The 27,133-nt window shown below is 35.9% G+C and overlaps 1 non-coding gene across 1 annotated transcript; it reads left to right on the plus strand.

Moving 5' to 3' along the window:
* Positions 1–23,458: 23,458 nt before the first annotated feature.
* Positions 23,459–23,565, plus strand: LOC141645242 (small nucleolar RNA R71). The gene has a single exon (XR_012544825.1). It is a non-coding gene; the product is annotated as a small nucleolar RNA R71 (small nucleolar RNA).
* Positions 23,566–27,133: the final 3,568 nt, after the last annotated feature.

Raw genomic sequence — 27,133 nt, forward strand, 5'->3', positions numbered from 1 at the left:
AGAATTCTTGGTCGATAAATTTCTGTAAATTCTATCTTTAGTCCATCATAATCACGAGAAACTCTTCGGACTATAATGTTGAGATAAACTAAGTCAACACAAACTACTTACCCAACTTAGAAGGGGTCATATTATGCCTACCGACGAAGAAGGGATTCATAGTTGTTTGCCCTTATAAAGACTAGTCTCAATTTCCGTTTTAGAGGAAGATCCCATCAACTTTATTTTAATTCATTTTAAGTGAACAAATATCTAGCATGCGTGAATGAATAAACTAAGGTGATGGCTTAAATTGTGTGACATCTGTATGTCTATGAAAACTAACATACAATCTATATGAGTCAATTTTCATGCATTTTAGTAGTAGGTGGTTTGGTTTAGGCGGAATATGATGCATAAACTATCATGTGAATGAAAAGCAATAAGAATGAAAACGTAAAAACAATAATAAAGTCCTATTGTGGCCTATTTACCAAAATGAACATTAAATACAATTTTGGAATCCATCCTTGGACCCGAGAAGCTTGTCTTGATGTTCCATCTTGGTCCATGTATCGGGACTGAGCTCCAATCTCCATCTTTAGTCTTCTTTAAAATTACAATTTAAATTACATAATAAACCTATTTACATTCTAATTTCAAAACCGTAATAAATAAAGAAAACCAAACGGAGATACGAGATCTCAAATTACATTAAAAATTATGTTTCCATCATTACGAAAACATAATTTGACTAAGGCCACACTAGGTATTACAAATTACAACCGATTGCAAAAATACGTAAATAAATTCATTCAACGATTCATTCAACAAAAGAAAAGCATCAACTAAAAAAAAATTAAACATGCAAGACATAATTCTTTAATTATGTAGATTAATTTCCCAAACCACCTATTTAATTGATCAAATTAAGTGACAATTCCTCAATTAATCACATTAATTTCAATCTTAATTCATATTTACCTATAATATGAATTAATCCATCAATATTTTAAACTGCTTTAAAATAATTAGGTATCTAAAAATTCTGAACTTCTTCACAACAATTAATCATACATTTTCAATTTAATGTATAATCAATATTGGCCAAAACAAAAAAAACAAAAAAAACTTCTTTTTTTCAATAGTCTCGGCATTTTTGCAAAAAAATTAAAAAAACAGCCTCTTTTTTTTTTCTTTTTGCTCACTGTTTTAGCCCGAGAAAAAAAAACAGAATCCCTTTTTTTTTCTTTGCTCACGGTTTTAGCCAAATAACAAAAAAAAAATATTTTTTTTTAAATTCGGCAAAACAGCAAAACGAAAAAATAAAAGAAATTTTTTTTCTTCTTCTGGCTCGGCAAACCCTAAAAACAGTCCCCTTTTTTTTTCTTTTTGCGGCAAAAATGCCCTAAAACAAAAAAAGGTACTCGGCTGAAACAAAAAAACCAAAACAGCCCTAAAAAAAATTTAAAGATGAACAAAATCGTTTATAGTTGCTATTAGAACAAGATTAGCATATTAATTAATGAAACATGATTAACCGTATATGCCAAAAACTATATAGCAAAAACAATTTTTTTATATCATCAACATGACGATTCCATTTACATTTTAACTTAATCTTCATTAAATCAGACATCTACCAATTCTTCATATAATTATTTTAACTGATTAAAACAATAATATGAAAAATAAAAATGGAAATATAGCATCAAAAACAAGAACAAAACCGGCTGAAAAAAATTTCAATTCGGCAAAAAAAAATTTCAGCCGTGTTGTTTTTTTTTTCTTTTCTTTTTCGATTCAACAATCTTTTGTTTAAATGCATTTTATGAAAATCATCAAAATAAAATTGTGGCCTTGGCTCTGATACCACTTGTGGGAATTATCTGTATGCTTCCCATTAAATATAAGGATTATAACGATTTATAATGATGAATGCGAGTCATAAAATAAATTACATAAACAAAAGGGTAGAGAATTAAGAAATCAACCTTCGGTCCTAGCAAAATCGGCCTAAGAACAATATCGGAATGATATTCACCTATCAGTTGCACCCAAGATGATATGAGATATGCCCTTTTCTTCTTGCTAGAATCGATCCCCAATTTTCTGTAAATATTTAGGGTTTTTCGGTTTTTGTGTTTTGATGAGAGGCAAGATTAGGTTAGAATAATAAGGGTAGAAAAATGAGCTCCCTACTCCACTTATTCTAACCGAAAAAGAGAAGTCAATTGGGAGATTTTTACTCTCCTAATTTCGGCCCAATTCAACCGAAACAATAAGAGGATATTTCTTCTTATTTTCGGTTTTTATCACCTACCAAAATAAGGTGATTAAATCTTCTTATTTTTGGTAGTTTACAAAATGTATATAAATTGTATAATTCATCAATTGTCATTTAATTTATTCCGTATTAATAATTCTACATACAACATCTTGCAGTGGATTTATTCATACCGGTCTGTAATAATTTATTATGACAATCTCGTATAATATATACTTTCATTATAAATATCGCATATTTATAATTAGCTTATTGAATATAACCGATTACATTTAATTACGAATTAACAAATTAATTCGTCCAAGCTAACATTATATACATTAATTAAATATAACTTATTATATTCAATTTACGAATTGATGATTAATTCATCTCAAATAATATTATTTAATCGGCATTAAATAATCGTCTCATCAACACGTTGACTAACTGTTTAGTCAATTATATGAACTAACCTTTTAGTCATATAAGGCATCAATGTGATTACATTTCCATAATCACATCTCTCAAACACATCTTTTAGGTGTGACTTTTAGGGACCAGTTGATCACCGCCATCTGTATGATAATATTGTCAAACTTTCTAGCAAGCCAACCGTTATTAGGTAATCGTTAATCAACTGATAAAATACGAAGTATACCCTTGTGAACCTATAAGAGATTTATAAATGTTATCATACTAATTTGTGGAGGACACAAGCTCCAACAAATTGCATCATCAATTTCTTCATTATCTTCTTCATTAACCACCTCCATTGACTCGGAGGATTCACCATTTCCATCATCAACTTTGGAACTTGAACCTTGCTCTTCTTCTTTTTGGCATGAATCATGACCTTCCCCGTCGTCATAAACAACAACCTCCTTTTCATTGGCCACCCGACTATCCATTTCGGCATCTTGAGAAGCACTTGGGAAGAATACCTCCCTATCCGCCCAACTAGGCAAAGGACATGAAGGATCAAGAAGTCCTTGCCTAGCTATATGTAGAAGGGGTGGATATTGGGCACGGTAGGTATTTACCCGATCTTCATGAGCTTCTTTATGCATTTGTTGCATTAGTTGGGTCAAATAGTCGTTGCCTACCATGACATTAGAGCCACTAGGTTTGAATTATTGGTAAGCAAAGGGGTATGGTGGAGTCACAATGGTGGAGGAGGAGGGCTTTGCAATTGGTTCCCTATGTTGTTTAATTATCACTTCGGCTTCCTCGAAGACGGGTAATAGGTAGTTTGGGCTACGGACAGAGATGCGGCAAATCTTGCTAGGCAAGATAAAGGACTTAGCTTCTTTGATGAGCCACTCATATTTGTTGTCAAGATTGTCATTCTTGACCCAAAGGAATTTTTTGATCATAGTGCTCATTTCAAGGAGGTTGCTCCCTTTAACTGGTTTATAGGTGTTATCTCGGTTGAAATTCGGATTAAAGTGCTTAGCTAGCCTCGTTACCAAACCGATGTTTAAAGTGATGGCCGCTCCATCTTTCCCACTATCAATCTCAAGCCACCGATCAAGCAATAGTTGAAGAATGTTGTACTTTTTTGTGGACTTTCCATTGATATTCATGAAGGACTCAAGGTAGACAAAATTAAGTTCGGTGAAGTGATTGGTGTCTTTTCTAGCAATCAAGGTATTGCCCACAAACTTTTACCATACTCTTATGCCCGGATGATGAACATATAAAGCATGACACTCCCAGAAAGAGTCAAAATTTCGACCGGTAATAGCTTTCCAAAGGGGTGCGGCATCATATTTCAAAGGCTTCTTCTCTTAATGATGATATTGTAAAAGACCAAACACATTACCAAACTCACTCAAAGTCATTCTTCTACCCTTTTTCTCAAGGCGGAATTCAACATAATATCGAGTCTCTATCTTAGACACCTTCAAGGAGCTTATGAACTCCATGGTCAATGAAGGGTAGGTCAATTCTTCCATTTCAAAGAGGGCTAACAACCTCATGGACTCGAAAAATGCTCTTGTTCTTTCAAGCACACCCAATTTTTCCAAAGTGTCTTGACATATAAACTTAGTAGCCACAATAGTCTTTCTTGTAAGGAATAAAAATGCATTCCTATGAGCATCGGTTAAGAAAGTTACCTCCGAAAAATTTGGCAATTGTTCTATAACCGGAGTAGGTGTGGTAGGTTCCTCAATAAGAGTTGCGATTTCTTGGATTTCCACCCTTGGTTTTTTCACTACCAAAGCCTTAGATGCAAGAAGAGCTTGTTGTCTCTTTGATAAATTTAGGGTCTTTGGTGCCTTGGCTCCGTCTTTGGTCCTTGCCATTATATTCTCCTTCTCAAATTGGTATCAATAAACCAAGGTTTTGCTTGAAAGTTCCTTGCTTCCTCAAACTTCAATCAATTCCTCAATCAATTTAGGATTTTCGAATTTTTGCCCAAACCGTAGAAAATTGATTCAATTTATGAGGAATTTTATGTTTAGATGGTCTTTTATTGATAAAGGAGTGATTTAATCTTGTTTTGAGCAAGTTTTGTTTGAATGGTGGTGAATTTTGTTGAGAAATTGGTGTTTTTGAATGAGGGGATTGAGGGTTTAAGTGGGAGAAAAGGTATGTGTTTGTGAAAGATATAAATGAATTGGGAATAAGAAAAGGGAGTCCCGTGTTTTGCTTAAGTACCAGCTTGGGATGCTCGGATTAGACTCGGGACACGCGGATCGTGTTACAGGACATCCTGAAATTGCAAATCAGTGCCAGGACGCGCGGATCTATTTCAGCTCGAGCGGATTTTTGAGGAGACGCTCGGATTCACCTGGGGACGTGCATATTTCCTTACAAAGTAATTTCATAGAGTGGGAGTCTTCCCAGGATACGCGGATTGATGCCAAGACGAGCGTCCTAAGAAAGGGGACGAGCGTCCTGAGGATGTTCTGCTCAGATTTTCTTACAGGGCGTTTTCTTCAATTTAAACTTTCCCAGGACCCGCGTCCTAAGGTCAGGACGCTCGGTTGCATGCTAGGGACACTCAGATTTTCCTGGGGACGCGCGGATCCTCTCCAGCTCCTATGAGCTCAGGTCCGCTCGTGAGGATTCCTTTTCCCATGTCGTTATTTCTTCTTCTCCTTTGTTAAATGTTGTGGGTGCACTAAAAAGGCTTGGTTAGCCTAGGCATTTGCCATCCCCACACTTGATCAAACACTACATATAAAAACACGTTAAAATACCTCCCTCACTTGCTCTCATGTCAAAAATCTTGATCAAAGCACAAAAATGCAAATCCAAAAATGACAAAGATGCAATAAAGGAAGTAAAATGCGAGTTAAGGGGTTAGAATATTTACAAATGGTGGTTTAGGGAGGAATCCACCAAACTCTCATTCTTGGATGAGATGTCAAGGGGGCAAAGCCAAGGTGTTGTTGATGTTGCTCAACACCTTGTAGAAGTAGTTGAAGGCTTGCTCATTTTCATGATATAGGTCTTAGGTAGACCTTTGCACATTGTTCTCTTCATTGTTGCATTCCAAGTCAAACTGTTGACAAGGATCCACAAAGCCTTGGTCTAAGGTCAAAGCATTTCCAATATAAGGATTGACCAATCCTTCAAATTCATCGTCCCATAGGCCGAAACTTCATTAGCTTGTTCCCCAATGATGTCATGAGTTGATAAGGGCAACTCCTCTTTCTTGATAACTTGGCCAATGAGGCCTTCTTCATTACTTGTCATGATGGGTGAGCTATTCAAACTCTCATTATTGTTGAAAATTCCTTGCTCTCTGAATAGAGCTACTTGAAGGGCATCCACTTTCTTCTTCCATGTGGGCGGTGTTTCTTTACCCATGGCTTGATCCTTGCATAGAGGTTCCAACTTCTTCCTATCACTTTCTCGGCTATAGTGATCGACCATGAAACATGGCTCATGTAGTCGGGGAGCTCTCATTGTTTTGTCAAGATTGAAAGTGATTGTCTCGTCCCCTACTTCAAGTGTGAGCTCTCCATATTTCACATCGATTACCGCTCCGGCGGTATGCATGAAAGGACTTCCTAGAATGATAGGAATGTTGGAGTCTCTTCCATGTCTACAATGACAAAGTCTACCGGCTTGAAGAACTTGCCAATTCTCACGGGCACATCCTCCCATACCCCTAAAGGTACCTTTGTTGATCGATCCGCCATTTGAAGAGTGATGTTGGTGAATTTGAGCTCTCCCATTCCTAGCCTCTTACATACCAAGTATGACATGACACTTACACTTGCTCCAAGATCACATAATGCTTTGTTGATTGTAGTGTCGCCAATGGTACATGGAATAGAAAAACTTCCCGGATATTTGAGCTTTGGAGGGGAATTCCCTTGAAGAATAGCACTACTCACTTTGGTGAAGGCAATAGTCTCCAACTTTCGGATGGATTTCTTCTTGGTAAGAATATCTTTCATGTACTTTGCATAAGCCAGAACATGATTGATCAATTCTGTGAATGTGATTGAGACCTCTAAGTTCTTCACAATTTCCATGAACTTTCCAAGTTGGTCATCAAGCTTAGGCTTAGCTTGGCGACTTGGGAATGGAAGTCTAATCACAATAGGCTCTTTCTCCTTAGCCTTCTCTTCATTATTCTTCTTTGAAACTTCATTGGAAGTAGGTCTACCTCCTTAGAGTTCTCCACAACTCTTTGCTTGTCACTAGCATCCACAATATCTTCATCAATTGGCCTCTTCGGCCCCTCATATCTTGTACCACTCCTTAAATGGATGGCACTAACCGACTCATGTCTTGGGGGATTACCTTGAGGAGGTAATTGCCCCTTTTATCTTTGAGAACTAGAAGATGCTAATTGAGTCATTTGAGTCTCTAACATTTTGGGGTGGGCAAGAATGTTGTTGATGGTGATTTCTTTAGCTTGGCTATCTTTTTGCATTTGGGTGAAAAATTCTTAATGGTTCTTTTGCATTTGGAGGACCGCTTTTTGAACATCAAAGCTTTGGTCATTTGATTGGTTGTAGGAAGGTTGATTTTGATAACCTTGGCTTTGGTTGAAAAAGGGTCTTTGAGCTTGGTTTCTCATTGGAGGTGGGGTGTATGTTTGTTGGGGGTTTTGGACATTTTGGCTCTTGTATGAAAGATTTGGATGAAATTTGGTGTTTTCATTATAGTAGTTGGAATAAGGGGTACCACTCTTGTATGCTTGGAAAGCATTAACTTGTTCATTTGTTCCCCTACAATCGCTTTAATCATGTCCCAAGGTTCCACAACTTTCACATACTCCACTTGGGATTGAGGATGATGCCATCATAGCATTAACATGTTGTTTGGGTGATTTGGAAGCTTCATCAAGATTAGCCATGGCCTTCTCAAACTTCAAATTGATGGTGTCGATATGAGCACTTAGTTGAGCACCCAATTGAGTGATGGAATCTACCTCATGCTTTCCTCCTCTTGTGGCCTTTCGAGGCCTACTATATTGGGAATTATGAACCGCCATCTCTTCAATTTTGGCCCATGTTTGATTATCCTCAACTTCGATAAACTTCCCATTGGATCCCATATTAAGAATATTGCGGGAGTCTTCATATAGGCCGTTCCAAAATTGTTGCACAAGGAACCACTCACTAAGTCCATGGTATGGACAAGAATGACAAGTGTCCTTAAATCTCTCCCATGCTTCATATAATGATTTCTTATCCCTTTTCTTGAACCTAGTGATTTAGGCTCTCAACATATTAGTCTTCTCCGGAGGGTAGAATTTCTTGTAGAAGGCAAGTGCTAACTTCTTCCATGAATCAATACTAAGGGTAGCCTTGGCTAGGCTATTCAACCATTGATTTGCGGTACCGATCAAAGAAAAAGGAAACAATACCAATCGGATTTGGTCGTGAGTAACTTCGGTTTAAGAAATTGCATCACAATAGTCAGAAAAAGTCTCCATATGTGAGTGAGGGTCTTCACTAGGCATCCCTCCAAATTGACTTCTCTCAACTAATTGTATGAATGCTGATTTCGCAATGAAATTACCGGTTAAATGTGGTGGTGTAGGAGTACCGTTTGGTAGGTTCTCTTCGGTTGGTACGGAATGTGATGAAAATTTAGGCATTGTAGGTTGATTTTGTGGTGGGTTCTGAATTGGGTTATCCTCTCCTTCTCTTGCAAAAGGGTTGACAAACTCAATGTTATTTGGTCAAATATCAAAAATCTCACCAATACCTACAACTCTTGAAGTATCTCTAGCAACTCTTCTATTGTTGGTTAAGGTCCTTTCAATCTCGAATTCAATAGGTAATAAATTACCTAGTGATCTCTTAGTCATGCAAAATATCAAACAACTCTAAAACAATTAGAACAACCTTGAGGAGATTAACTTCCCCAAGGTAAAGAAAGACACAACTAAAAACAATTAACGAAAATCAAATCAATTGAACACCGTCCTCGGCAACGGCGCCGTTTTTGGTCCGGTTAAAACTTGTCGTCAAAAGCTACCAACCAAAACAATATTTATAACTTCACAAACTACTCTTTGTAAAGAGGTAAGTAAAGGTTGGATCCAAAGGGACGGGTATTGATGTAGGATTTCCAATTGCAAGGAGCTAAGTCTTAGGGTGTCATAAATTGGGTTGAGATGAGATGTAATCTAAACTATTCAACAAGATGAATGTAAATTAATGAAAAGCAAATAAAGGGGTTGTAAATAATTGATTAAAAGCACTAGGGTGTCATGGGTTCATAGGGGATTCATGGAAATAGATTATACAAACATGTTCTCAAATAGATGCAAGCACTTATAGTTGTGATGGGATCCAGTTAGTGTATATCTTACAATCCCTTGGCGAATTTAGGTCTCGGAGCCGGGCCTTCTAGACTGTACAACACCTACAAATCAACTTAGTCTCCCCCTATTCAACTCTATGCATGGTCTAATGAGGCTCGAGTTGGTTTATGTCTTACAAGCCTCATTGAAAGGATAAGAGATGGGTAAAAAATGCAAGGATTCATAGGCTCGCATTTCATCAAACATAACATGTGCATAGGTTGAAATCACAACAAGAAAGCAAATTAATTATGAAAACATATTAGATTAAGCATAGATCAATCCCATGTTTGTTTCCCCTAATTCCCCATTAACCCTAGCTAAAGAACTACTCACTTATGATCAAGTTTAGCATGCTAATAAGGTTGTCAATCATACTAACAAAGCAAAACATGATGAACAAATGATGTGATTAACAATAATTAAACAAGGGTAAAAAGGAATTATGTTGGAATATGTGTCCTCAACAATAGTGCGATCACATGTTTAAATCTCATATTAAGAATACAAAAGGGATGATAAATTAAATAGTCAACTGATCAACATTAATCGGTAACGATTGGCTTGCTAGAGTTTGACGTTACTGTCGTGGGACGGTGGTGGTCAGTTGATCCTTTAAGGTCACACCTAAAGGATGATGCCCTTATCAGTAAAGTTGGTTAATTGTATGACGATACAAGTTAATCAATTCCTTAAAATTGAACAATTCATTTGTGAGAGAGAATATTTATATCTTATTGTAATGGGATTAAATAAGATTTATTTTAGTAATTGAAATTCTTTATTATTGAAATTGAGTACTGTTTGTGAAACAATAGAGACGAGAATGAATGGTTAATTATAATTACAAGATGTTGTGAATTATAATTATATGACCCATTTTATTTATATGATCAAGTATCACTAGTCAATTTGTTGTATGTAATTTAATTAATTTATAAAATGATATTTATTTGATAAATATGCATTAAATTAATTAATAACATGTAACATACTAGATGTGACATATTGTGTGACAAGTGCCTGTTGGAGCTGGTGTCCTCCACAAATTAGTGTGATAACATTTGTAAATCTCTTACAGGTTCACAAGGGTATACTTCGTATATTTAAACAGTTGATTAACGTTTACCGAATAACGGTTGGCTTGCTAGAAAGTTTGACGTTATTATCATACAGATGGCGGTGACAACTGGTCCCTAAAGGTCACACCTATAGGACGTATTTGAGAAATGTGGTTATAGAAATATAATCACATTGATGCCCAAAATGACTAAAAAGTTAGTCAATGTGTTGATGAGATAATTATTTAATGAAAATTAAATAATATTAAGTTGAGACGAATTAACTGTCAATTCGTAATTAAATATAATCAGTTGTATTTAATATCAACAAGTTGAATGTGTTATAGTGGTAATAGTGAGGGTACACAAGCCAAGAGGTCATGGGTTCGATCCTCACTAGATGACAATTTAACACACTTTATATATTTTTGGAAAGACCAAAAATAAGGAAATTTAATTCCTTATTTTCGGATCACATTGGCCGAAATTAGGAGATATAAATCTTTCCTAATTGATTTCGGATTTCGGTCTATATAAAAAGAAAGGTGGAGAATTATTTCTAACCTAATTCTTTTTCTGACCTAGCCTCATCTTTCTCATCACAAAAACACAAAGACAATAAATTTTTACAGAAAATTTTAGATTGATTTCTAGCATAATCAAAGGGTATATCTTAGATCGTCTTGGGTGCAACTAATAGGCGAATATCAATTTTGATATTGTTCTTAGGCCAATTTTGCAAGGACCCGAGGTTAATTCTAAATCTTTTTACTTATGCTCATGTATTTTATTTTATGACCATAGATCATCTTTATTATATCGTTATAATCCTTCATATTAAAGGGAAGTATACAGATTATTTCCCACAAGTGGTATCAGAGCTTAAGGCTACGATTTTAATTTTGATGATTTTCATAAAATTTGTATGTAAACGATAAGATTTTCGAGCAGAAAATTTAGGGTTTCGATTTTTGGATCGAAATTTTTATGCCGTTTTTGTTATGCCGTTTTTTCCTTGTTTGATGATAGTTTTTCCATTCTATTTTTCATATTATAGTTTATAATCAGTTAAAATTATCATATGAAGAATTGGTAGTTTTTGATTTAATGAAGATTAAGTTAAAATCAAATGGAATCGTCATGTTTATGATTAAAAGATTGTTTTTGCTATATAGTTTTTGGCATATAAATTAATCATGTTTATTATTTCATATGCTAATCATGTTCTAATAGCAAAGGTAAACAATTGATCATCAAATCTTGTTTTAGGGCATTATTGCCGAAAAAAAAAGACTGTTTTTTAGGGTTTACAAAAAAAAAAAAAATTATGTTAATTTTATTTATGGTAAACCGTGAAAAAGAAAAAAAAAATTAGGAAAGTTTTTTTCGCCTTTTGCAGAAAAAAATAGAGAAATTTTTTTGGAAAGTTTTTTTTCCCTTGTTTTTCCTATTTACCCAATTAGAATAGGAAAGGAGTTGTTTTTTTTTATTTTTTTTTCAGCCGTGTCAATAAAAAAAAGAAGGGCCTTTCGTTTTTTTTGGCCGAGACAAATTTAGAGAATTGGATTTTATTTTTCTTTATTTTGGCCAATTAGTTATTGTGAATCGGTTCACAATTTAATGATACCGAGTTATTTTAAAGCAGTTTAAAATTTTTGACGGATAGAATTCATATTACAAGTATAATATGGATTAAGTATGAAATTAATGTGATTAAATTGCGGAATTGTCACTTAATTTAATTTAAATAGGTGGTTTGGATAAATTAATCAACATAATTTATTTATTGTATTATGTATGTTTAATTTATTTTTAGTTGATGCTTTTAATTATGTTGAATGAATCGAATTAATGAATTTTATTTACGTATTTAATTTTGCAATCGGTTGTAATTTGTAATACTTAGTGTGGCCTTAGTCAATTATGTTTTCGTAATGAAGGAAACATAATTTTTATGTAATTATGAGATCTCGAATCTCCTTTATTTTAGTTTTGGGTTTTTGAAATTAGAATGTAATTAATAGGTCAATTATGTAATTTTATTTATTGTAATTTCAAAGAAGACTAAAGATGAAGATTCAAGCTCACTCCCGCTACATGGATCAAGATGGAACATCAAGAAAAGCTTCTCGGGTCCGTCGTGATCTATCTCGATAGATACGGATTCCCAAAATGCGTTGTGCCTCACCCAGATCTTTCATCTGGAAATGGTTCTTCAACCATCCTTTAACCGAAGATAAGAGAGGAATGTCATTCCCAATCAAGAGTATGTCATCGACATACAATATCAAGAATACAATCTTACTCCCACTCGAATTGATATATAAGCATGGTTCCCCGACCGATCGAGTGAAACCATACTCTTTTATCACCTGGTCGAAACGATGATTCCAACTCCGAGAAGCTTGCTTAAGTCCATAAATGGAACGCTTAAGCTTGCATACTTTCTTAGGATGTTCAGGATCTATGAAACCTTCGGGTTGCACCATGTACAACTCTTCCTCCAAATAACCGTTTAAGAAGGCGGTTTTCAGATCCATTTGCCAAATTTCATAGTCATGAAATGCGGCAATCGCTAAGATTATCCGAATGGCACGTAGCATGACTACAGGTGCAAAAATCTCATCATAATGAAATCCGTGCACTTGAGTTAAACCTTTTGCCACTAGTCGTGCCTTATAGGTATCTGGTTGCGCGTCTACAGAATGCTTTATTTTGTAAAGCCATTTGCACTGTAGAGGTTTTACCTTATTAGGTAAATCAACAAGATCCCATACGTCATTCTCATACATGGAGTCCATCTCGGATTGCATGGCTTCGAGCCATAGCTTTGAGTCATAACAGGCCATAGCACCTTTATAGGTAGCGGGTTCATTACTCTCTAGGAGCAAAACGTCATTCTCCTCGACCATACCAATGTATCTGTCCGGAGGATTAGAGACTCTACCCGACCTCCTACGTTCCTCAGGAATATTAACCGTATCATCAGTTGGAGGAACTACTTCCTCCATCTGTTCCTCGGTTGTTGGTTCTTGAATCTTCGACAGCTCGAAGGTTCTATTACTTGTCTTGTTCTCGAGAAATTTTTTCTCTAAGAACGTCGCACTAGCCGCAACAAAAACTCGATGTTCGGTAGGCGAATAGAAGTAATGACCAAATGTTCCTTTTGGATAACCAATAAGGTATGTCTTGACCTATCGCGGGCCGAGCTTATCCTCGTGTCTCCACTTGACATAAGCCTCGCAGCCCCAAACCCGAATAAAGGACAAGTTAGGGACCGTTCCCTTCCACATTTCATATGGAGTCTTGTCGACAGCTTTAGTCGGACTTCGGTTAAGTATAAGAGCAGCTGACAAAAGAGCAAAACCCCATAATGAATCAGGCACTACCGTGTGACTCATCATGGATCGAACCATATCAAGTATGGTTCGATTTCTCCGTTCGAACACACCATTCAATTGAGGTGTTCTATGTGGAGTTAACTGTAAAACGATTCCACAGTCTTTAAGGTGTTGATCAAACTCATTTGAAAGATATTCGCCACCCCGATCTGAACGGAGTGCTTTAAACTTTCTACCCAGTTGGTTCTCAACCCTGTTCTGGTATTCCTTGAATTTCTCAAAGGACTCACTTTTTGCTTCATTAAGTAGACATATCCGTATCTACTCAAATCGTTCGTGAAAGTGATAAAATATCTATAGCCATCTCTAGCGGTAATTGACATAGGTTCACAAACATCAGTATGTATGAGTCCTAATAGGTCACTAGCGCGCATTCCAACACCTTTGAAGGAAATTCGAGTCATTTTGCCAATGAGACATGATTCACACGTGCCATATGTAGAAATATCGAATGCGGAAATAGTCCCATTATCGACGAGTTTCTTTACACGTTTTTCATTTATGTGGCCCATTCGACAATGCCATAGATAGGTTTGATCTTTGTCACCAACCTTTAATTTCTTATTATTCACGTGTAACATTTCCGTGGTTTGATCTAAGATGTAAATTCCATTCATGGAAACTGCTTTGCCATAAATCATTTCATTGAAGGAGAAAATACAGCTATTATCCTTTATTGAAAATGCAAATCCGTCTTTATCGAGTACGGAAACAGAAATAATGTTCTTAGATAAACTAGGTACATAGTAACAGTTATATAAATATAACTCAAACCCACTAGGGAGTTGGATTACGTATGTTCCCTTCGAGACTGCAGCAACTCTAGCTCCATTCCCGACTCGCAGGTCCACATCACCCTTTCCGAGAGGTGTGATGTTTCTTAGGCCCTGCAAATGATTACACAGATGAGAACCACAACCAGTATCAAGTACCTAAGTTCCGAAACTTGCATGGTTAATCTCAATCATATGAATATAAGATGACATACCAACAGGAACGACGCGGCCTGCTTTTATGTCCTCACGGTACACGGGACAGTTCCTCCTCCAATGTCCAGACTTGTGACGATGGTGGCATTCAACATTACCGTTCTTGCTCTTTGCCTTGCCTAGTGAGCTACTAGTCTCACCAGGCCCACTCTTACCGTTTCCTGGCTTTTTAAACTTCGGCTTTCCTACATTTAGGTCGCCGTGAGCCTTGCCCTTACCTTTCTTGTTGGAAATCACGAGAACATCTTGCTTCATGCTCCCACTCAATTTCATATCCTTCTCGGTCTGTACGAGAAGTGAGTGTAGCTCATGAGGACTTTTCTTCATGTCATTCATATAGTAATTTGCCCTAAAGAGGGCAAAGCCATCATGAAGTGAATGAAGCATACGGTCAATGACTATGCTCTCACTGATTTTGCAATCAAGTGCCTCCAGCTTCTCGACATTCTCAATCATGTGAAGAATGTGTGGGCTAACCGGTTGGCCCTTCTGGAGTTTCGCATCAAAGAAGCGACATATATGCTCATAAGTAACGATTCTCGGTGCTTTTGAGAACTCGTTAGTGAGCATGGTGAAAATCTTGTTTGCACCTTGAGCAATGAAGCGTCTCTGCAAATTGGTTTCCATTGCAAAGATGAGTACGTTCTTTATCGCACCCGCTTCCATGACGAAATCACTATAAGCAAGTGACTCGTTAACTCCTGCATTGGGGCCTGGGTTTACCGGTATTGGCTCAGATAAATACTTGAGCTTACCGTCAGCAATGGCAGCATTCCGCAATGATATCTCCCAGTTCGCAAAGTTGGACCCGTCATTTTTCAGACGTGTGAACTGATTCATGTGGTCCATGAAAGCTTTAAGCCAGGACTCGCGTCCAAGTGTGGCACTTGGCATTGGGATTGCGTTATTTCCAGCCATTTGTTGTAACAGTTTTATCAAAATAAGACGTATTCTACACTGCGAGAAGAAGAATAAATATAATAAGCATACTCATCGTTTATGATTTAAGTCTAATGAACTACTGTCATAACGCGAAGACTCAAGCATTTATACAATTGACCTCCCTCAAGAATTATATAAATGATCCCAAGACTCAATTATCTGTAAATTGATAAGCCAACCTTTTGGCTAATTCTACTGTTAGAATTCTTGGTCGATAAATTTTTGTAAATTCTATCTTTAGTCCATCATAATCACGAGAAACTCTTCGGACTATAATGTTGAGATAAACTAAGTCAACACAAACTACTTACCCAACTTAGAAGGGGTCATATTATGCCTACCGACGAAGAAGGGATTCATAGTTGTTTGTCCTTATAAAGACTAGTCTCAATTTCCGTTTTAGAGGAAGATCCCATCAACTTTATTTTAATTCATTTTAAGTGAACAAATATCTAGCATGCGTGAATGAATAAACTAAGGTGATGGCTTAAATTGTGTGACATCTGTATGTCTATGAAAACTAACATACAATCTATATGAGTCAATTTTCATACATTTTAGTAGTAGGTGGTTTGGTTTAGGCGGAATATGATGCATAAACTATCATGTGAATGAAAAGCAATAAGAATGAAAACGTAAAAACAATAATAAAGTCCTATTGTGGCCTATCTACCAAAATGAACATTAAATACAATTTTGGAATCCATCCTTGGACCCGAGAAGCTTGTCTTGATGTTCCATGTTGGTCCATGTAGCGGGAGTGAGCTCCAATCTCCATCTTTAGTCTTCTTTAAAATTACAATTTAAATTACATAATAAACCTATTTACATTCTAATTTCAAAACCGTAATAAATAAAGAAAACCAAACGGAGATACGAGATCTCAAATTACATTAAAAATTATGTTTCCATCATTACGAAAACATAATTTGACTAAGGCCACACTAGGTATTACAAATTACAACCGATTGCAAAAATACGTAAATAAATTCATTCAACGATTCATTCAACAAAAGAAAAGCATCAACTAAAAAAAAATTAAACATGCAAGACATAATTCTTTAATTATGTAGATTAATTTCCCAAACCACCTATTTAATTGATCAAATTAAGTGACAATTCCTCAATTAATCACATTAATTTCAATCTTAATTCATATTTACCTATAATATGAATTAATCCATCAATATTTTAAACTGCTTTAAAATAATTAGGTATCTAAAAATTCTGAACTTCTTCACAACAATTAATCATACATTTTCAATTTAATGTATAATCAATATTGGCCAAAACAAAAAAAAACAAAAAAAACTTCTTTTTTTCAATAGTCTCGGCATTTTTGCAAAAAAATTAAAAAAACAGCCTCTTTTTTTTCTTTTTGCTCACTGTTTTAGCCCGAGAAAAAAAACAGAATCCTTTTTTTTTTCTTTGCTCACGGTTTTAGCCAAATAACAAAAAAAATAAATATTTTTTTTTAAATTCGGCAAAACAGCAAAACGAAAAAATAACAGAAATTTTTTTTCTTCTTCTGGCTCGGCAAACCCTAAAAACAGTCCCCTTTTTTTTTCTTTTTGCGGCAAAAATGCCCTAAAACAAAAAAAGGTACTCGGCTGAAACAAAAAAACCAAAACAGCCCTAAAAAAAATTTAAAGATGAACAAAATCGTTTATAGTTGCTATTAGAACAAGATTAGCATATTAATTAATGAAACATGATTAACCGTATATGCCAAAAACTATATAGCAAAAACAATTTTTTTATATCATCAACATGACGATTCCATTTACATTTTAACTTAATCTTCATTAAATCAGACATCTACCAATTCTTCATATAATTATTTTAACTGATTAAAACAATAATATGAAAAATAAAAATGGAAATATAGCATCAAAAACAAGAACAAAACCGGCTGAAAAAATTTCAATTCGGCAAAAAAAATTTCAAATAGTGTTGTTTTTTTTTTTCTTTTTCGATTCAACAATCTTTTGTTTAAATGCATTTTATGAAAATCATCAAAATAAAATTGTGGCCTTGGCTCTGATACCACTTGTGGGAATTATCTGTATGCTTCCCATTAAATATAAGGATTATAACGATTTATAATGATGAATGCGAGTCATAAAATAAATTACATAAACAAAAGGGTAGAGAATTAAAAAATCAACCTTCGGTCCTAGCAAAATCGGCCTAAGAACAATATCGGAATGATATTCACCTATCAGTTGCACCCAAGATGATATGAGATATGCCCTTTTCTTCTTGCTAGAATCGATCCCCAATTTTACTCGTAAATATTTAGGGTTTTTCGGTTTTAGTGTTTTGATGAGAGGCAAGATTAGGTTAGAATAATAAGGGTAGAAAAATGAGCTCCCTACTCCACTTATTCTAACCGAAAAAGAGAAGTCAATGGGGAGATTTTTACTCTCCTAATTTCGGCCCAATTCAACCGAAACAATAAGAGGATATTTCTTCTTATTTTCGGTTTTTCTCACCTACCAAAATAAGGTGATTAAATCTTCTTATTTTTGGTAGTTTACAAAATGTATATAAATTGTATAATTCATCAATTGTCATTTAATTTATTCCGTATTAATAATTCTACATACAACATCTTGCAGTGGATTTATTCATACCGGTCTGTAATAATTTATTATGACAATCTCGTATAATATATACTTTCATTATAAATATCGCATATTTATAATTAGCTTATTGAATATAACCGATTACATTTAATTACGAATTAACAAATTAATTCGTCCAAGCTAACATTATATACATTAATTAAATATAACTTATTATATTCAATTTACGAATTGATAGTTAATTCATCTCAGCTAATATTATTTAATCGGCATTAAATAATCGTCTCATCAACACGTTGACTAACTGTTTAGTCAATTATATGAACTAACCTTTTAGTCATATAAGGCATCAATGTGATTACATTTCCATAATCACATCTCTCAAACACATCTTTTAGGTGTGACTTTTAGGGACCAGTTGATCACCGCCATCTGTATGATAATATTGTCAAACTTTCTAGCAAGCCAACCGTTATTAGGTAATCGTTAATCAACTGATAAAATACGAAGTATACCCTTGTGAACCTATAAGAGGTTTATAAATGTTATCATACTAATTTGTGTAGGACACAAGCTCCAACAAATTGCATCATCAATTTCTTCATTATCTTCTTCATTAACCACCTCCATTGACTCGGAGGATGCACCATTTCCATCATCAACTTTGGAACTTGAACCTTGCTCTTCTTCTTTTTGGCATGAATCATGACCTTCCCCGTCGTCATAAACAACAACCTCCTTTCCATTGGCCACCCGACTATCCATTTCGGCATCTTGAGAAGCACTTGGGAAGAATACCTCCCTATCCGCCCAACTAGGCAAAGGACATGAAGGATCAAGAAGTCCTTGCCTAGCTATATGTAGAAGGGGTGGATATTGGGCACGGTAGGCATTTACCCGATCTTCATGAGCTTCTTTATGCATTTGTTGCATTAGTTGGGTCAAATAGTCGTTGCCTACCATGACATTAGAGCCACCAGGTTTGAATTATTGGTAAGCAAAGGGGTATGGTGGAGTCACAATGGTGGAGGAGGAGGGCTTTGCAATTGGTTCCCTATGTTGTTTAATTATCACTTCGGCTTCCTCGAAGACGGGTAATAGGTAGTTTGGGCTACGGACAGAGATGCGGCAAATCTTGCTAGGCAAGATAAAGGACTTAGCTTCTTTGATGAGCCACTCATATTTGTTGTCAAGATTGTCATTCTTGACCCAAAGGAATTTTTTGATCATAGTGCTCATTTCAAGGAGGTTGCTCCCTTTAACTGGTTTATAGGTGTTATCTCGGTTGAAATTCGGATTAAAGTGCTTAGCTAGCCTCGTTACCAAACCGATGTTTAAAGTGATGGCCGCTCCATCTTTCCCACTATCAATCTCAAGCCACCGATCAAGCAATAGTTGAAGAATGTTGTACTTTTTTGTGGACTTTCCATTGATATTCATGAAGGACTCAAGGTAGACAAAATTAAGTTCGGTGAAGTGATTGGTGTCTTTTCTAGCAATCAAGGTATTGCCCACAAACTTGTACCATACTCTTATGCCCGGATGATGAACATATAAAGCATGACACTCCCAGAAAGAGTCAAAATTTCGATCGGTAATATCTTTCCAAAGGGGTGCGGCATCATATTTCAAAGGCTTCTTCTCTTAATGATGATATTGTAAAAGACCAAACACATTACCAAACTCACTCAAAGTCATTCTTCTACCCTTTTTCTCAAGGCGGAATTCAACATAATATCGAGTCTCTATCTTAGACACCTTCAAGGAGCTTATGAACTCCATGGTCAATGAAGGGTAGGTCAATTCTTCCATTTCAAAGAGGGCTAACAACCTCATGGACTCGAAAAATGCTCTTGTTCTTTCAAGCACACCCAATTTTTCCAAAGTGTCTTGACATATAAACTTAGTAGCCACAATAGTCTTTCTTGTAAGGAATAAAAATGCATTCCTATGAGCATCGGTTAAGAAAGTTACCTCCGAAAAATTTGGCAATTGTTCTATAACCGGAGTAGGTGTGGTAGGTTCCTCAATAGGAGTTGCGATTTCTTGGATTTCCACCCTTGGTTTTTTCACTACCAAAGCCTTAGATGCAAGAAGAGCTTGTTGTCTCTTTGATAAATTTAGAGTCTTTGGTGCCTTGGCTCCGTCTTTGGTCCTTGCCATTGTATTCTCCTTCTCAAATTGGTATCAATAAACCAAGGTTTTGCTTGAAAGTTCCTTGCTTCCTCAAACTTCAATCAATTCCTCAATCAATTTAGGATTTTCGAATTTTTGCCCAAACCGTAGAAAATTGATTCAATTTATGAGGAATTTTATGTTTAGATGGTCTTTTATTGATAAAGGAGTGATTTAATCTTGTTTTGAGCAAGTTTTGTTTGAATGGTGGTGAATTTTGTTGAGAAATTGGTGTTTTTGAATGAGGGGATTGAGGGTTTAAGTGGGAGAAAAGGTATGTGTTTGTGAAAGATATAAATGAATTGGGAATAAGAAAAGGGAGTCCCGTGTTTTGCTTAAGTACCAGCTTGGGATGCTCGGATTAGACTCGGGACAAGCGGATCGTGTTACAGGACATCCTGAAATTGCAAACCAGTGCCAGGACGCGCGGATCTATTTCAGCTCGAGCGGATTTTTGAGGAGACGCTCGGATTCACCTGGGGACGTGCGTATTTCCTTACAAAGTAATTTCATAGAGTGGGAGTCTTCCCAGGATACGCGGATTGATGCCAAGACGAGCGTCCTAAGAAAGGGGACGAGAGTCCTGAGGATGTTCTGCTCAGATTTTCTTACAGGGCGTTTTCTTCAATTTAAACTTTCCTAGGACCCGCGTCCTAAGGTCAGGACGCTCGGTTGCATGCTAGGGACACTCAGATTTTCCTGGGGACGCGCGGATCCTCTCCAGCTCCTATGAGCTCAGGTCCGCTCGTGAGGATTCCTTTTCCCATGTCGTTATTTCTTCTTCTCCTTTGTTAAATGTTGTGGGTGCACTAAAAAGGCTTGGTTAGCCTAGGCATTTGCCATCCCCACACTTGATCAAACACTACACATAAAAACACGTTAAAATACCTCCCTCACTTGCTCTCATGTCAAAAATCTTGATCAAAGCACAAAAATGCAAATCCAAAAATGACAAAGATGCAATAAAGGAAATAAAATGCGAGTTAAGGGGTTAGAATATTTACAAATGGTGGTTTAGGGAGGAATCCACCAAACTCTCATTCTTGGATGAGATGTCAAGGAGGCAAAGCCAAGGTGTTGTTGATGTTGCTCAACACCTTGTAGAAGTAGTTGAAGGCTTGCTCATTTTCATGATATAGGTCTTAGGTAGACCTTTGCACATTGTTCTCTTCATTGTTGCATTCCAAGTCAAACTGTTGACAAGGATCCACAAAGCCTTGGTCTAAGGTCATTGCATTTCCAATATAAGGATTGACCAATCCTTCAAATTCATCGTCCCATAGACCGCAAACTTCATTAGCTTGTTCCCCAATGATGTCATGAGTTGATAAGGGCAACTCCTCTTTCTTGATAACTTGGCTAATGAGGCCTCCTTCATTACTTGTCATGATGGGTGAGCTATTCAAACTCTCATTATTGTTGAAAATTCCTTGCTCTCTGAATAGAGCTACTTGAAGGTCATCCACTTTCTTCTTCCATGTGGGCGGTGTTTCTTTACCCATGGCTTGATCCTTGCATAGAGGTTCCAACTTCTTCCTATCACTTTCTCGGCTATAGTGATCGACCATGAAACATGGCTCATGTAGTCGGGGAGCTCTCATTGTTTTGTCAAGATTGAAAGTGATTGTCTCGTCCCCTACTTCAAGTGTGAGCTCTCCATATTTCACATCGATTACCGCTTCGGCGGTATGCATGAAAGGTCTTCCTAGAATGATAGGAATGTTGGAGTCTCTTCCGTGTCTACAATGACAAAGTCTACCGGCTTGAAGAACTTGCCAATTCTCACGGGCACATCCTCCCATACCCCTAAAGGTACCTTTGTTGATCGATCCGCCATTTGAAGAGTGATGTTGGTGCATTTGAGCTCTCCCATTCCTAGCCTCTTACATACCAAGTATGGCATGACACTTACACTTGCTCCAAGATCACATACTGCTTTGTTGATTGTAGTGTCGCCAATGGTACATGGAATAGAAAAACTTCCCGGATCTTTGAGCTTTGGAGGGGAAATCCCTTGAAGAATAGCACTACTCACTTTGGTGAAGGCAATAGTCTCCAACTTTCGGATGGATTTCTTCTTGGTAAGAATATCTTTCATGTTCTTTGCATAAGCCAGAACATGATTGATCAATTCTGTGAATGTGATTGAGACCTCTAAGTTCTTCACAATTTCCATGAACTTTCCAAGTTGGTAATCAAGCTTAGGCTTAGCTTGGCGACTTGGGAATGGAAGTCTAATCACAATAGGCTCTTTCTCCTTAGCCTTCTCTTCATTCTTCTTCTTTGAAACTTCATTGGAAGTAGGTCTACCTCCTTAGAGTTCTCCACAACTCTTTGCTTGTCACTAGCATCCACAATATCTTCATCAGTTGGCCTCTTCGGCCCCTCATATCTTGTACCACTCCTTAAATGGATGGCACTAACCGACTCATGTCTTGGGAGATTACCTTGAGGCGGTAATTGCCCCTTTTATCTTTGAGAACTAGAAGATGCTAATTGAGTCATTTGAGTCTCTAACATTTTGGGGTGGGCAAGAATGTTGTTGATGGTGATTTCTTTGCTTGGCTATCTTTTTGCATTTGGGTGAAAAATTCTTATCGGTTCTTTTGCATTTGGAGGACCGCTTTTTGAACATCAAAGCTTTGGTCATTTGATTGGTTGTAGGAAGGTTGATTTTGATAACCTTGGCTTTGGTTGAAAAAGGGTCTTTGAGCTTGGTTTCTCATTGGAGGTGGGGTGTATGTTTGTTGGGGGTTTTGGACATTTTGGCTCTTGTATGAAAGATTTGGATGAAATTTGGTGTTTTCATTATAGTAGTTTGAATAAGGGGTACCACTCTTGTATGCTTGGAAAGCATTAACTTGTTCATTTGTTCCCCTACAATCGCTTTAATCATGTCCCAAGGTTCCACAACTTTCACATACTCCACTTGGGATTGAGGATGATGCCATCATAGCATTAACATGTTGTTTGGGTGATTTGGAAGCTTCATCAAGATTAGCCATGGCCTTCTCAAACTTCAAATTGATGGTGTCGATATGAGCACTTAGTTGAGCACCCAATTGAGTGATGGAATCTACCTCATGCTTTCCTCCTCTTGTGGCCTTTCGAGGCCTACTATATTGGGAATTATGAACCGCCATCTCTTCAATTTTGGCCCATGTTTGATTATCCTCAACTTCGATAAACTTCCCATTGGATCCCATATTAAGAATATTGCGGGAGTCTTCATATAGGCCGTTCCAAAATTGTTGCACAAGGAACCACTCACTAAGTCCATGGTATGGACAAGAATGACAAGTGTCCTTAAATCTCTCCCATGCTTCATATAATGATTCCTTATCCCTTTTCTTGAACCTAGTGATTTAGGCTCTCAACATATTAGTCTTCTCCGGAGGGTAGAATTTCTTGTAGAAGGCAAGTGCTAACTTCTTCCATGAATCAATACTAAGGGTAGCCTTGGCTAGGCTATTCAACCATTGATTTGCGGTACCGATCAAAGAAAAAGGAAACAATACCAATCAGATTTGGTCGTGAGTAACTTCGGTTTAAGAAATTGCATCACAACAGTCACAAAAAGTCTCCATATGTGAGTGAGGGTCTTCACTAGGCATCCCTCCAAATTGACTTCTCTCAACTAATTGTATGAATGCTGATTTCGCAATGAAATTACCGGTTAAATGTGGTGGTGTAGGAGTACCGTTTGGTAGGTTCTCTTCGGTTGGTACGGAATGTGATGAAAATTTAGGCATTGTAGGTTGATTTTGTGGTGGGTTCTGAATTGGGTTATCCTCTCCTTCTCTTGCAAAAGGGTTGACAAACTCAATGTTATTTGGTCAAATGTCAAAAATCTCACCAATACCTACAACTCTTGAAGTATCTTAAGCAACTCTTCTATTGTTGGTTAAGGTCCTTTCAATCTCGAATTCAATAGGTAATAAATTACCTAGTGATCTCTTAGTCATGCAAAATATCAAACAACTCTAAAACAATTAGAACAACCTTGAGGAGATTAACTTCCCCAAGGTAAAGAAAGACACAACTAAAAACAATTAACGAAAATCAAATCAATTGAACACCGTCCCCGGCAACGGCGCCGTTTTTGGTCCGGTTAAAACTTGTCGTCAAAAGCTACCAACCAAAACAATATTTATAACTTCACAAACTACTCTTAGTAAAGAGGTAAGTAAAGGTTGGATCCAAAGGGACGGGTATTGATGTAGGATTTCCAATTGCAAGGAGCTAAGTCTTAGGGTGTCACAAATTGGGTTGAGATGAGATGTAATCTAAACTAATCAACAAGATGAATGTAAATTAATGAAAAGCAAATAAAGGGGTTGTAAATAATTGATTAAAAGCACTAGGGTGTCATGGGTTCATAGGGGATTCATGGAAATAGATTATACAAACATGTTCTCAAATAGATGCAAGCACTTATAGTTGTGATGGGATCCAGTTAGTGTATATCTTACAATCCCTTGGCGAATTTAGGTCCCGGAGCCGAGCCTTCTATACTGTACAACACCTACAAATCAACTTAGTCTCCCCCTATTCAACTCTATGCATGGTCTAATGAGGCTCGAGTTGGTTTATGTCTTATAAGCCTCATTGAAAGGATAAGAGATGGGTAAAAAATGCAAGGATTCATAGTCTCGCATTTCATCAAACATAACATTTGCATAGGTTGAAATCACAACAAGCAAGCAAATTAATTATGAAAACATATTAGATTAAGCATAGATCAATCCCATATTTGTTTCCCCTAATTCCCCATTAACCCTAGCTAAAGAACTACTCACTCATGATCAAGTTTAGCATGCTAATAAGGTTGTCAATCATACTAACAAAGCAAAACATGATGAACAAATGATGTGATTAACAATAATTAAACAAGGGTAAAAAGGAATTATGTTGGAATATGTGTCCTCAACAATAGTGCGATCACATGTTTAAATCTCATATTAAGAATACAAAAGGGATGATAAATTAAATAGTCAACTGATCAACATTAATCGGTAACGATTGGCTTGCTAGAGTTTGACGTTACTATCGTGGGACGGTGGTGGTCAGTTGATCCTTTAAGGTCACACCTAAAGGATGATGCCCTTATCAGTAAAGTTGGTTAATTGTATGACGATACAAGTTAATCAATTCCTTAAAATTGAACAATTCATTTGTGAGAGAGAATATTTATATCTTATTGTAATGGGATTAAATAAGATTTATTTTAGTAATTGAAATTCTTTATTACTGAAATTGAGTACTATTTGTGAAACAATAGAGACGAGAATGAATGGTTAATTATAATTACAAGATGTTGTGAATTATAATTATATGACCCATTTTATTTATGTGATCAAGTATCACTAGTCAATTTGTTGTATGTAATTTAATTAATTTATAAAATGATATTTATTTGATAAATATGCATTAAATTAATTAATAACATGTAACATACTACATGTGACATATTGTGTGACAAGTGACTGTTGGAGCTGGTGTCCTCCACAAATTAGTGTGATAACATTTGTAAATCTCTTACAGGTTCACAAGGGTATACTTCGTATATTTAATCATTTGATTAACGTTTACCTAATAACGGTTGGCTTGCTAGAAAGTTTGACGTTATTATCATACAGATGGCGGTGATCAACTGGTCCCTAAAAGTCACACCTATAGGACGTATTTGAGAAATGTGGTTATAGAAATATAATCACATTGATGCCCAAAATGACTAAAAAGTTAGTCAATGTATTGATGAGATAATTATTTAATGAAAATTAAATAATATTAAGTTGAGACGAATTAACTGTCAATTCGTAAAATAAATATAATAAGTTATATTTAATTAAATATATATAAGGTTAGTTTGGACGAATTAATCTGTTAATTCGTAATTAAATATAATCAGTTATATTTAATATCAACAAGTTGAATGTGTCATAGTGGTAATAGTGAGGGTACACAAGCCAAGAGGTCATGGGTTCGATCCTCACTAGATGACAATTTAACACACTTTATATATTTTTGGAAAGACCAAAAATAAGGAAATTTAATTCCTTATTTTCGGATCACATTGGCCGAAATTAGGAGATATAAATCTTTCCTAATTGATTTCGGATTTCGGTCTATATAAAAAGAAAGGTGGAGAATTATTTCTAACCTAATTCTTTTTCTGACCTAGCCTCCTCTTTCTCATCACAGAAACACAAAGACAATAAATTTTTACAGAAAATTTTAGATTGATTTCTAGCATAATCAAAGGGTATATCTTAGATCGTCTTGGGTGCAACTAATAGGCGAATATCAATTTTGATATTGTTCTTAGGCCAATTTTGCAAGGACCCGAGGTTAATTCTAAATCTTTTTACTTATGCTTATGTATTTTATTTTATGACCATAGATCATCTTTATTATATCGTTATAATCCTTCATATTAAAGGGAAGTATACAGATTATTTCCCACAAGTGGTATCAGAGCTTAAGGCTACGATTTTAATTTTGATGATTTTCATAAAATTTGTATGTAAACGATAAGATTTTCGAGCAGAAAATTTAGGGTTTCGATTTTTGGATCGAAATTTTTATGCCGTTTTTGTTATGCCGTTTTTTCCCTGTTTGATGATAGTTTTTCCATTCTATTTTTCATATTATAGTTTATAATCAGTTAAAATTATCATATGAAGAATTTGTAGTTTTTGATTTAATGAAGATTAAGTTAAAATCAAATGGAATCATCATGTTTATGATTAAAAGATTGTTTTTGCTATATAGTTTTTGGCATATAAATTAATCATGTTTATTATTTCATATGCTAATCATGTTCTAATAGCAAAGGTAAACAATTGATCATCAAATCTTGTTTTAGGGCATTATTGCCGAAAAAAAAAAGACTGTTTTTTAGGGTTTACGAAAAAAAAAAAAATTATGTTAATTTTATTTATGGTA

This window comes from Silene latifolia, chromosome 2 (assembly GCF_048544455.1).
Source record: "Silene latifolia isolate original U9 population chromosome 2, ASM4854445v1, whole genome shotgun sequence".
Lineage (NCBI taxonomy): Eukaryota > Viridiplantae > Streptophyta > Magnoliopsida > Caryophyllales > Caryophyllaceae > Silene > Silene latifolia.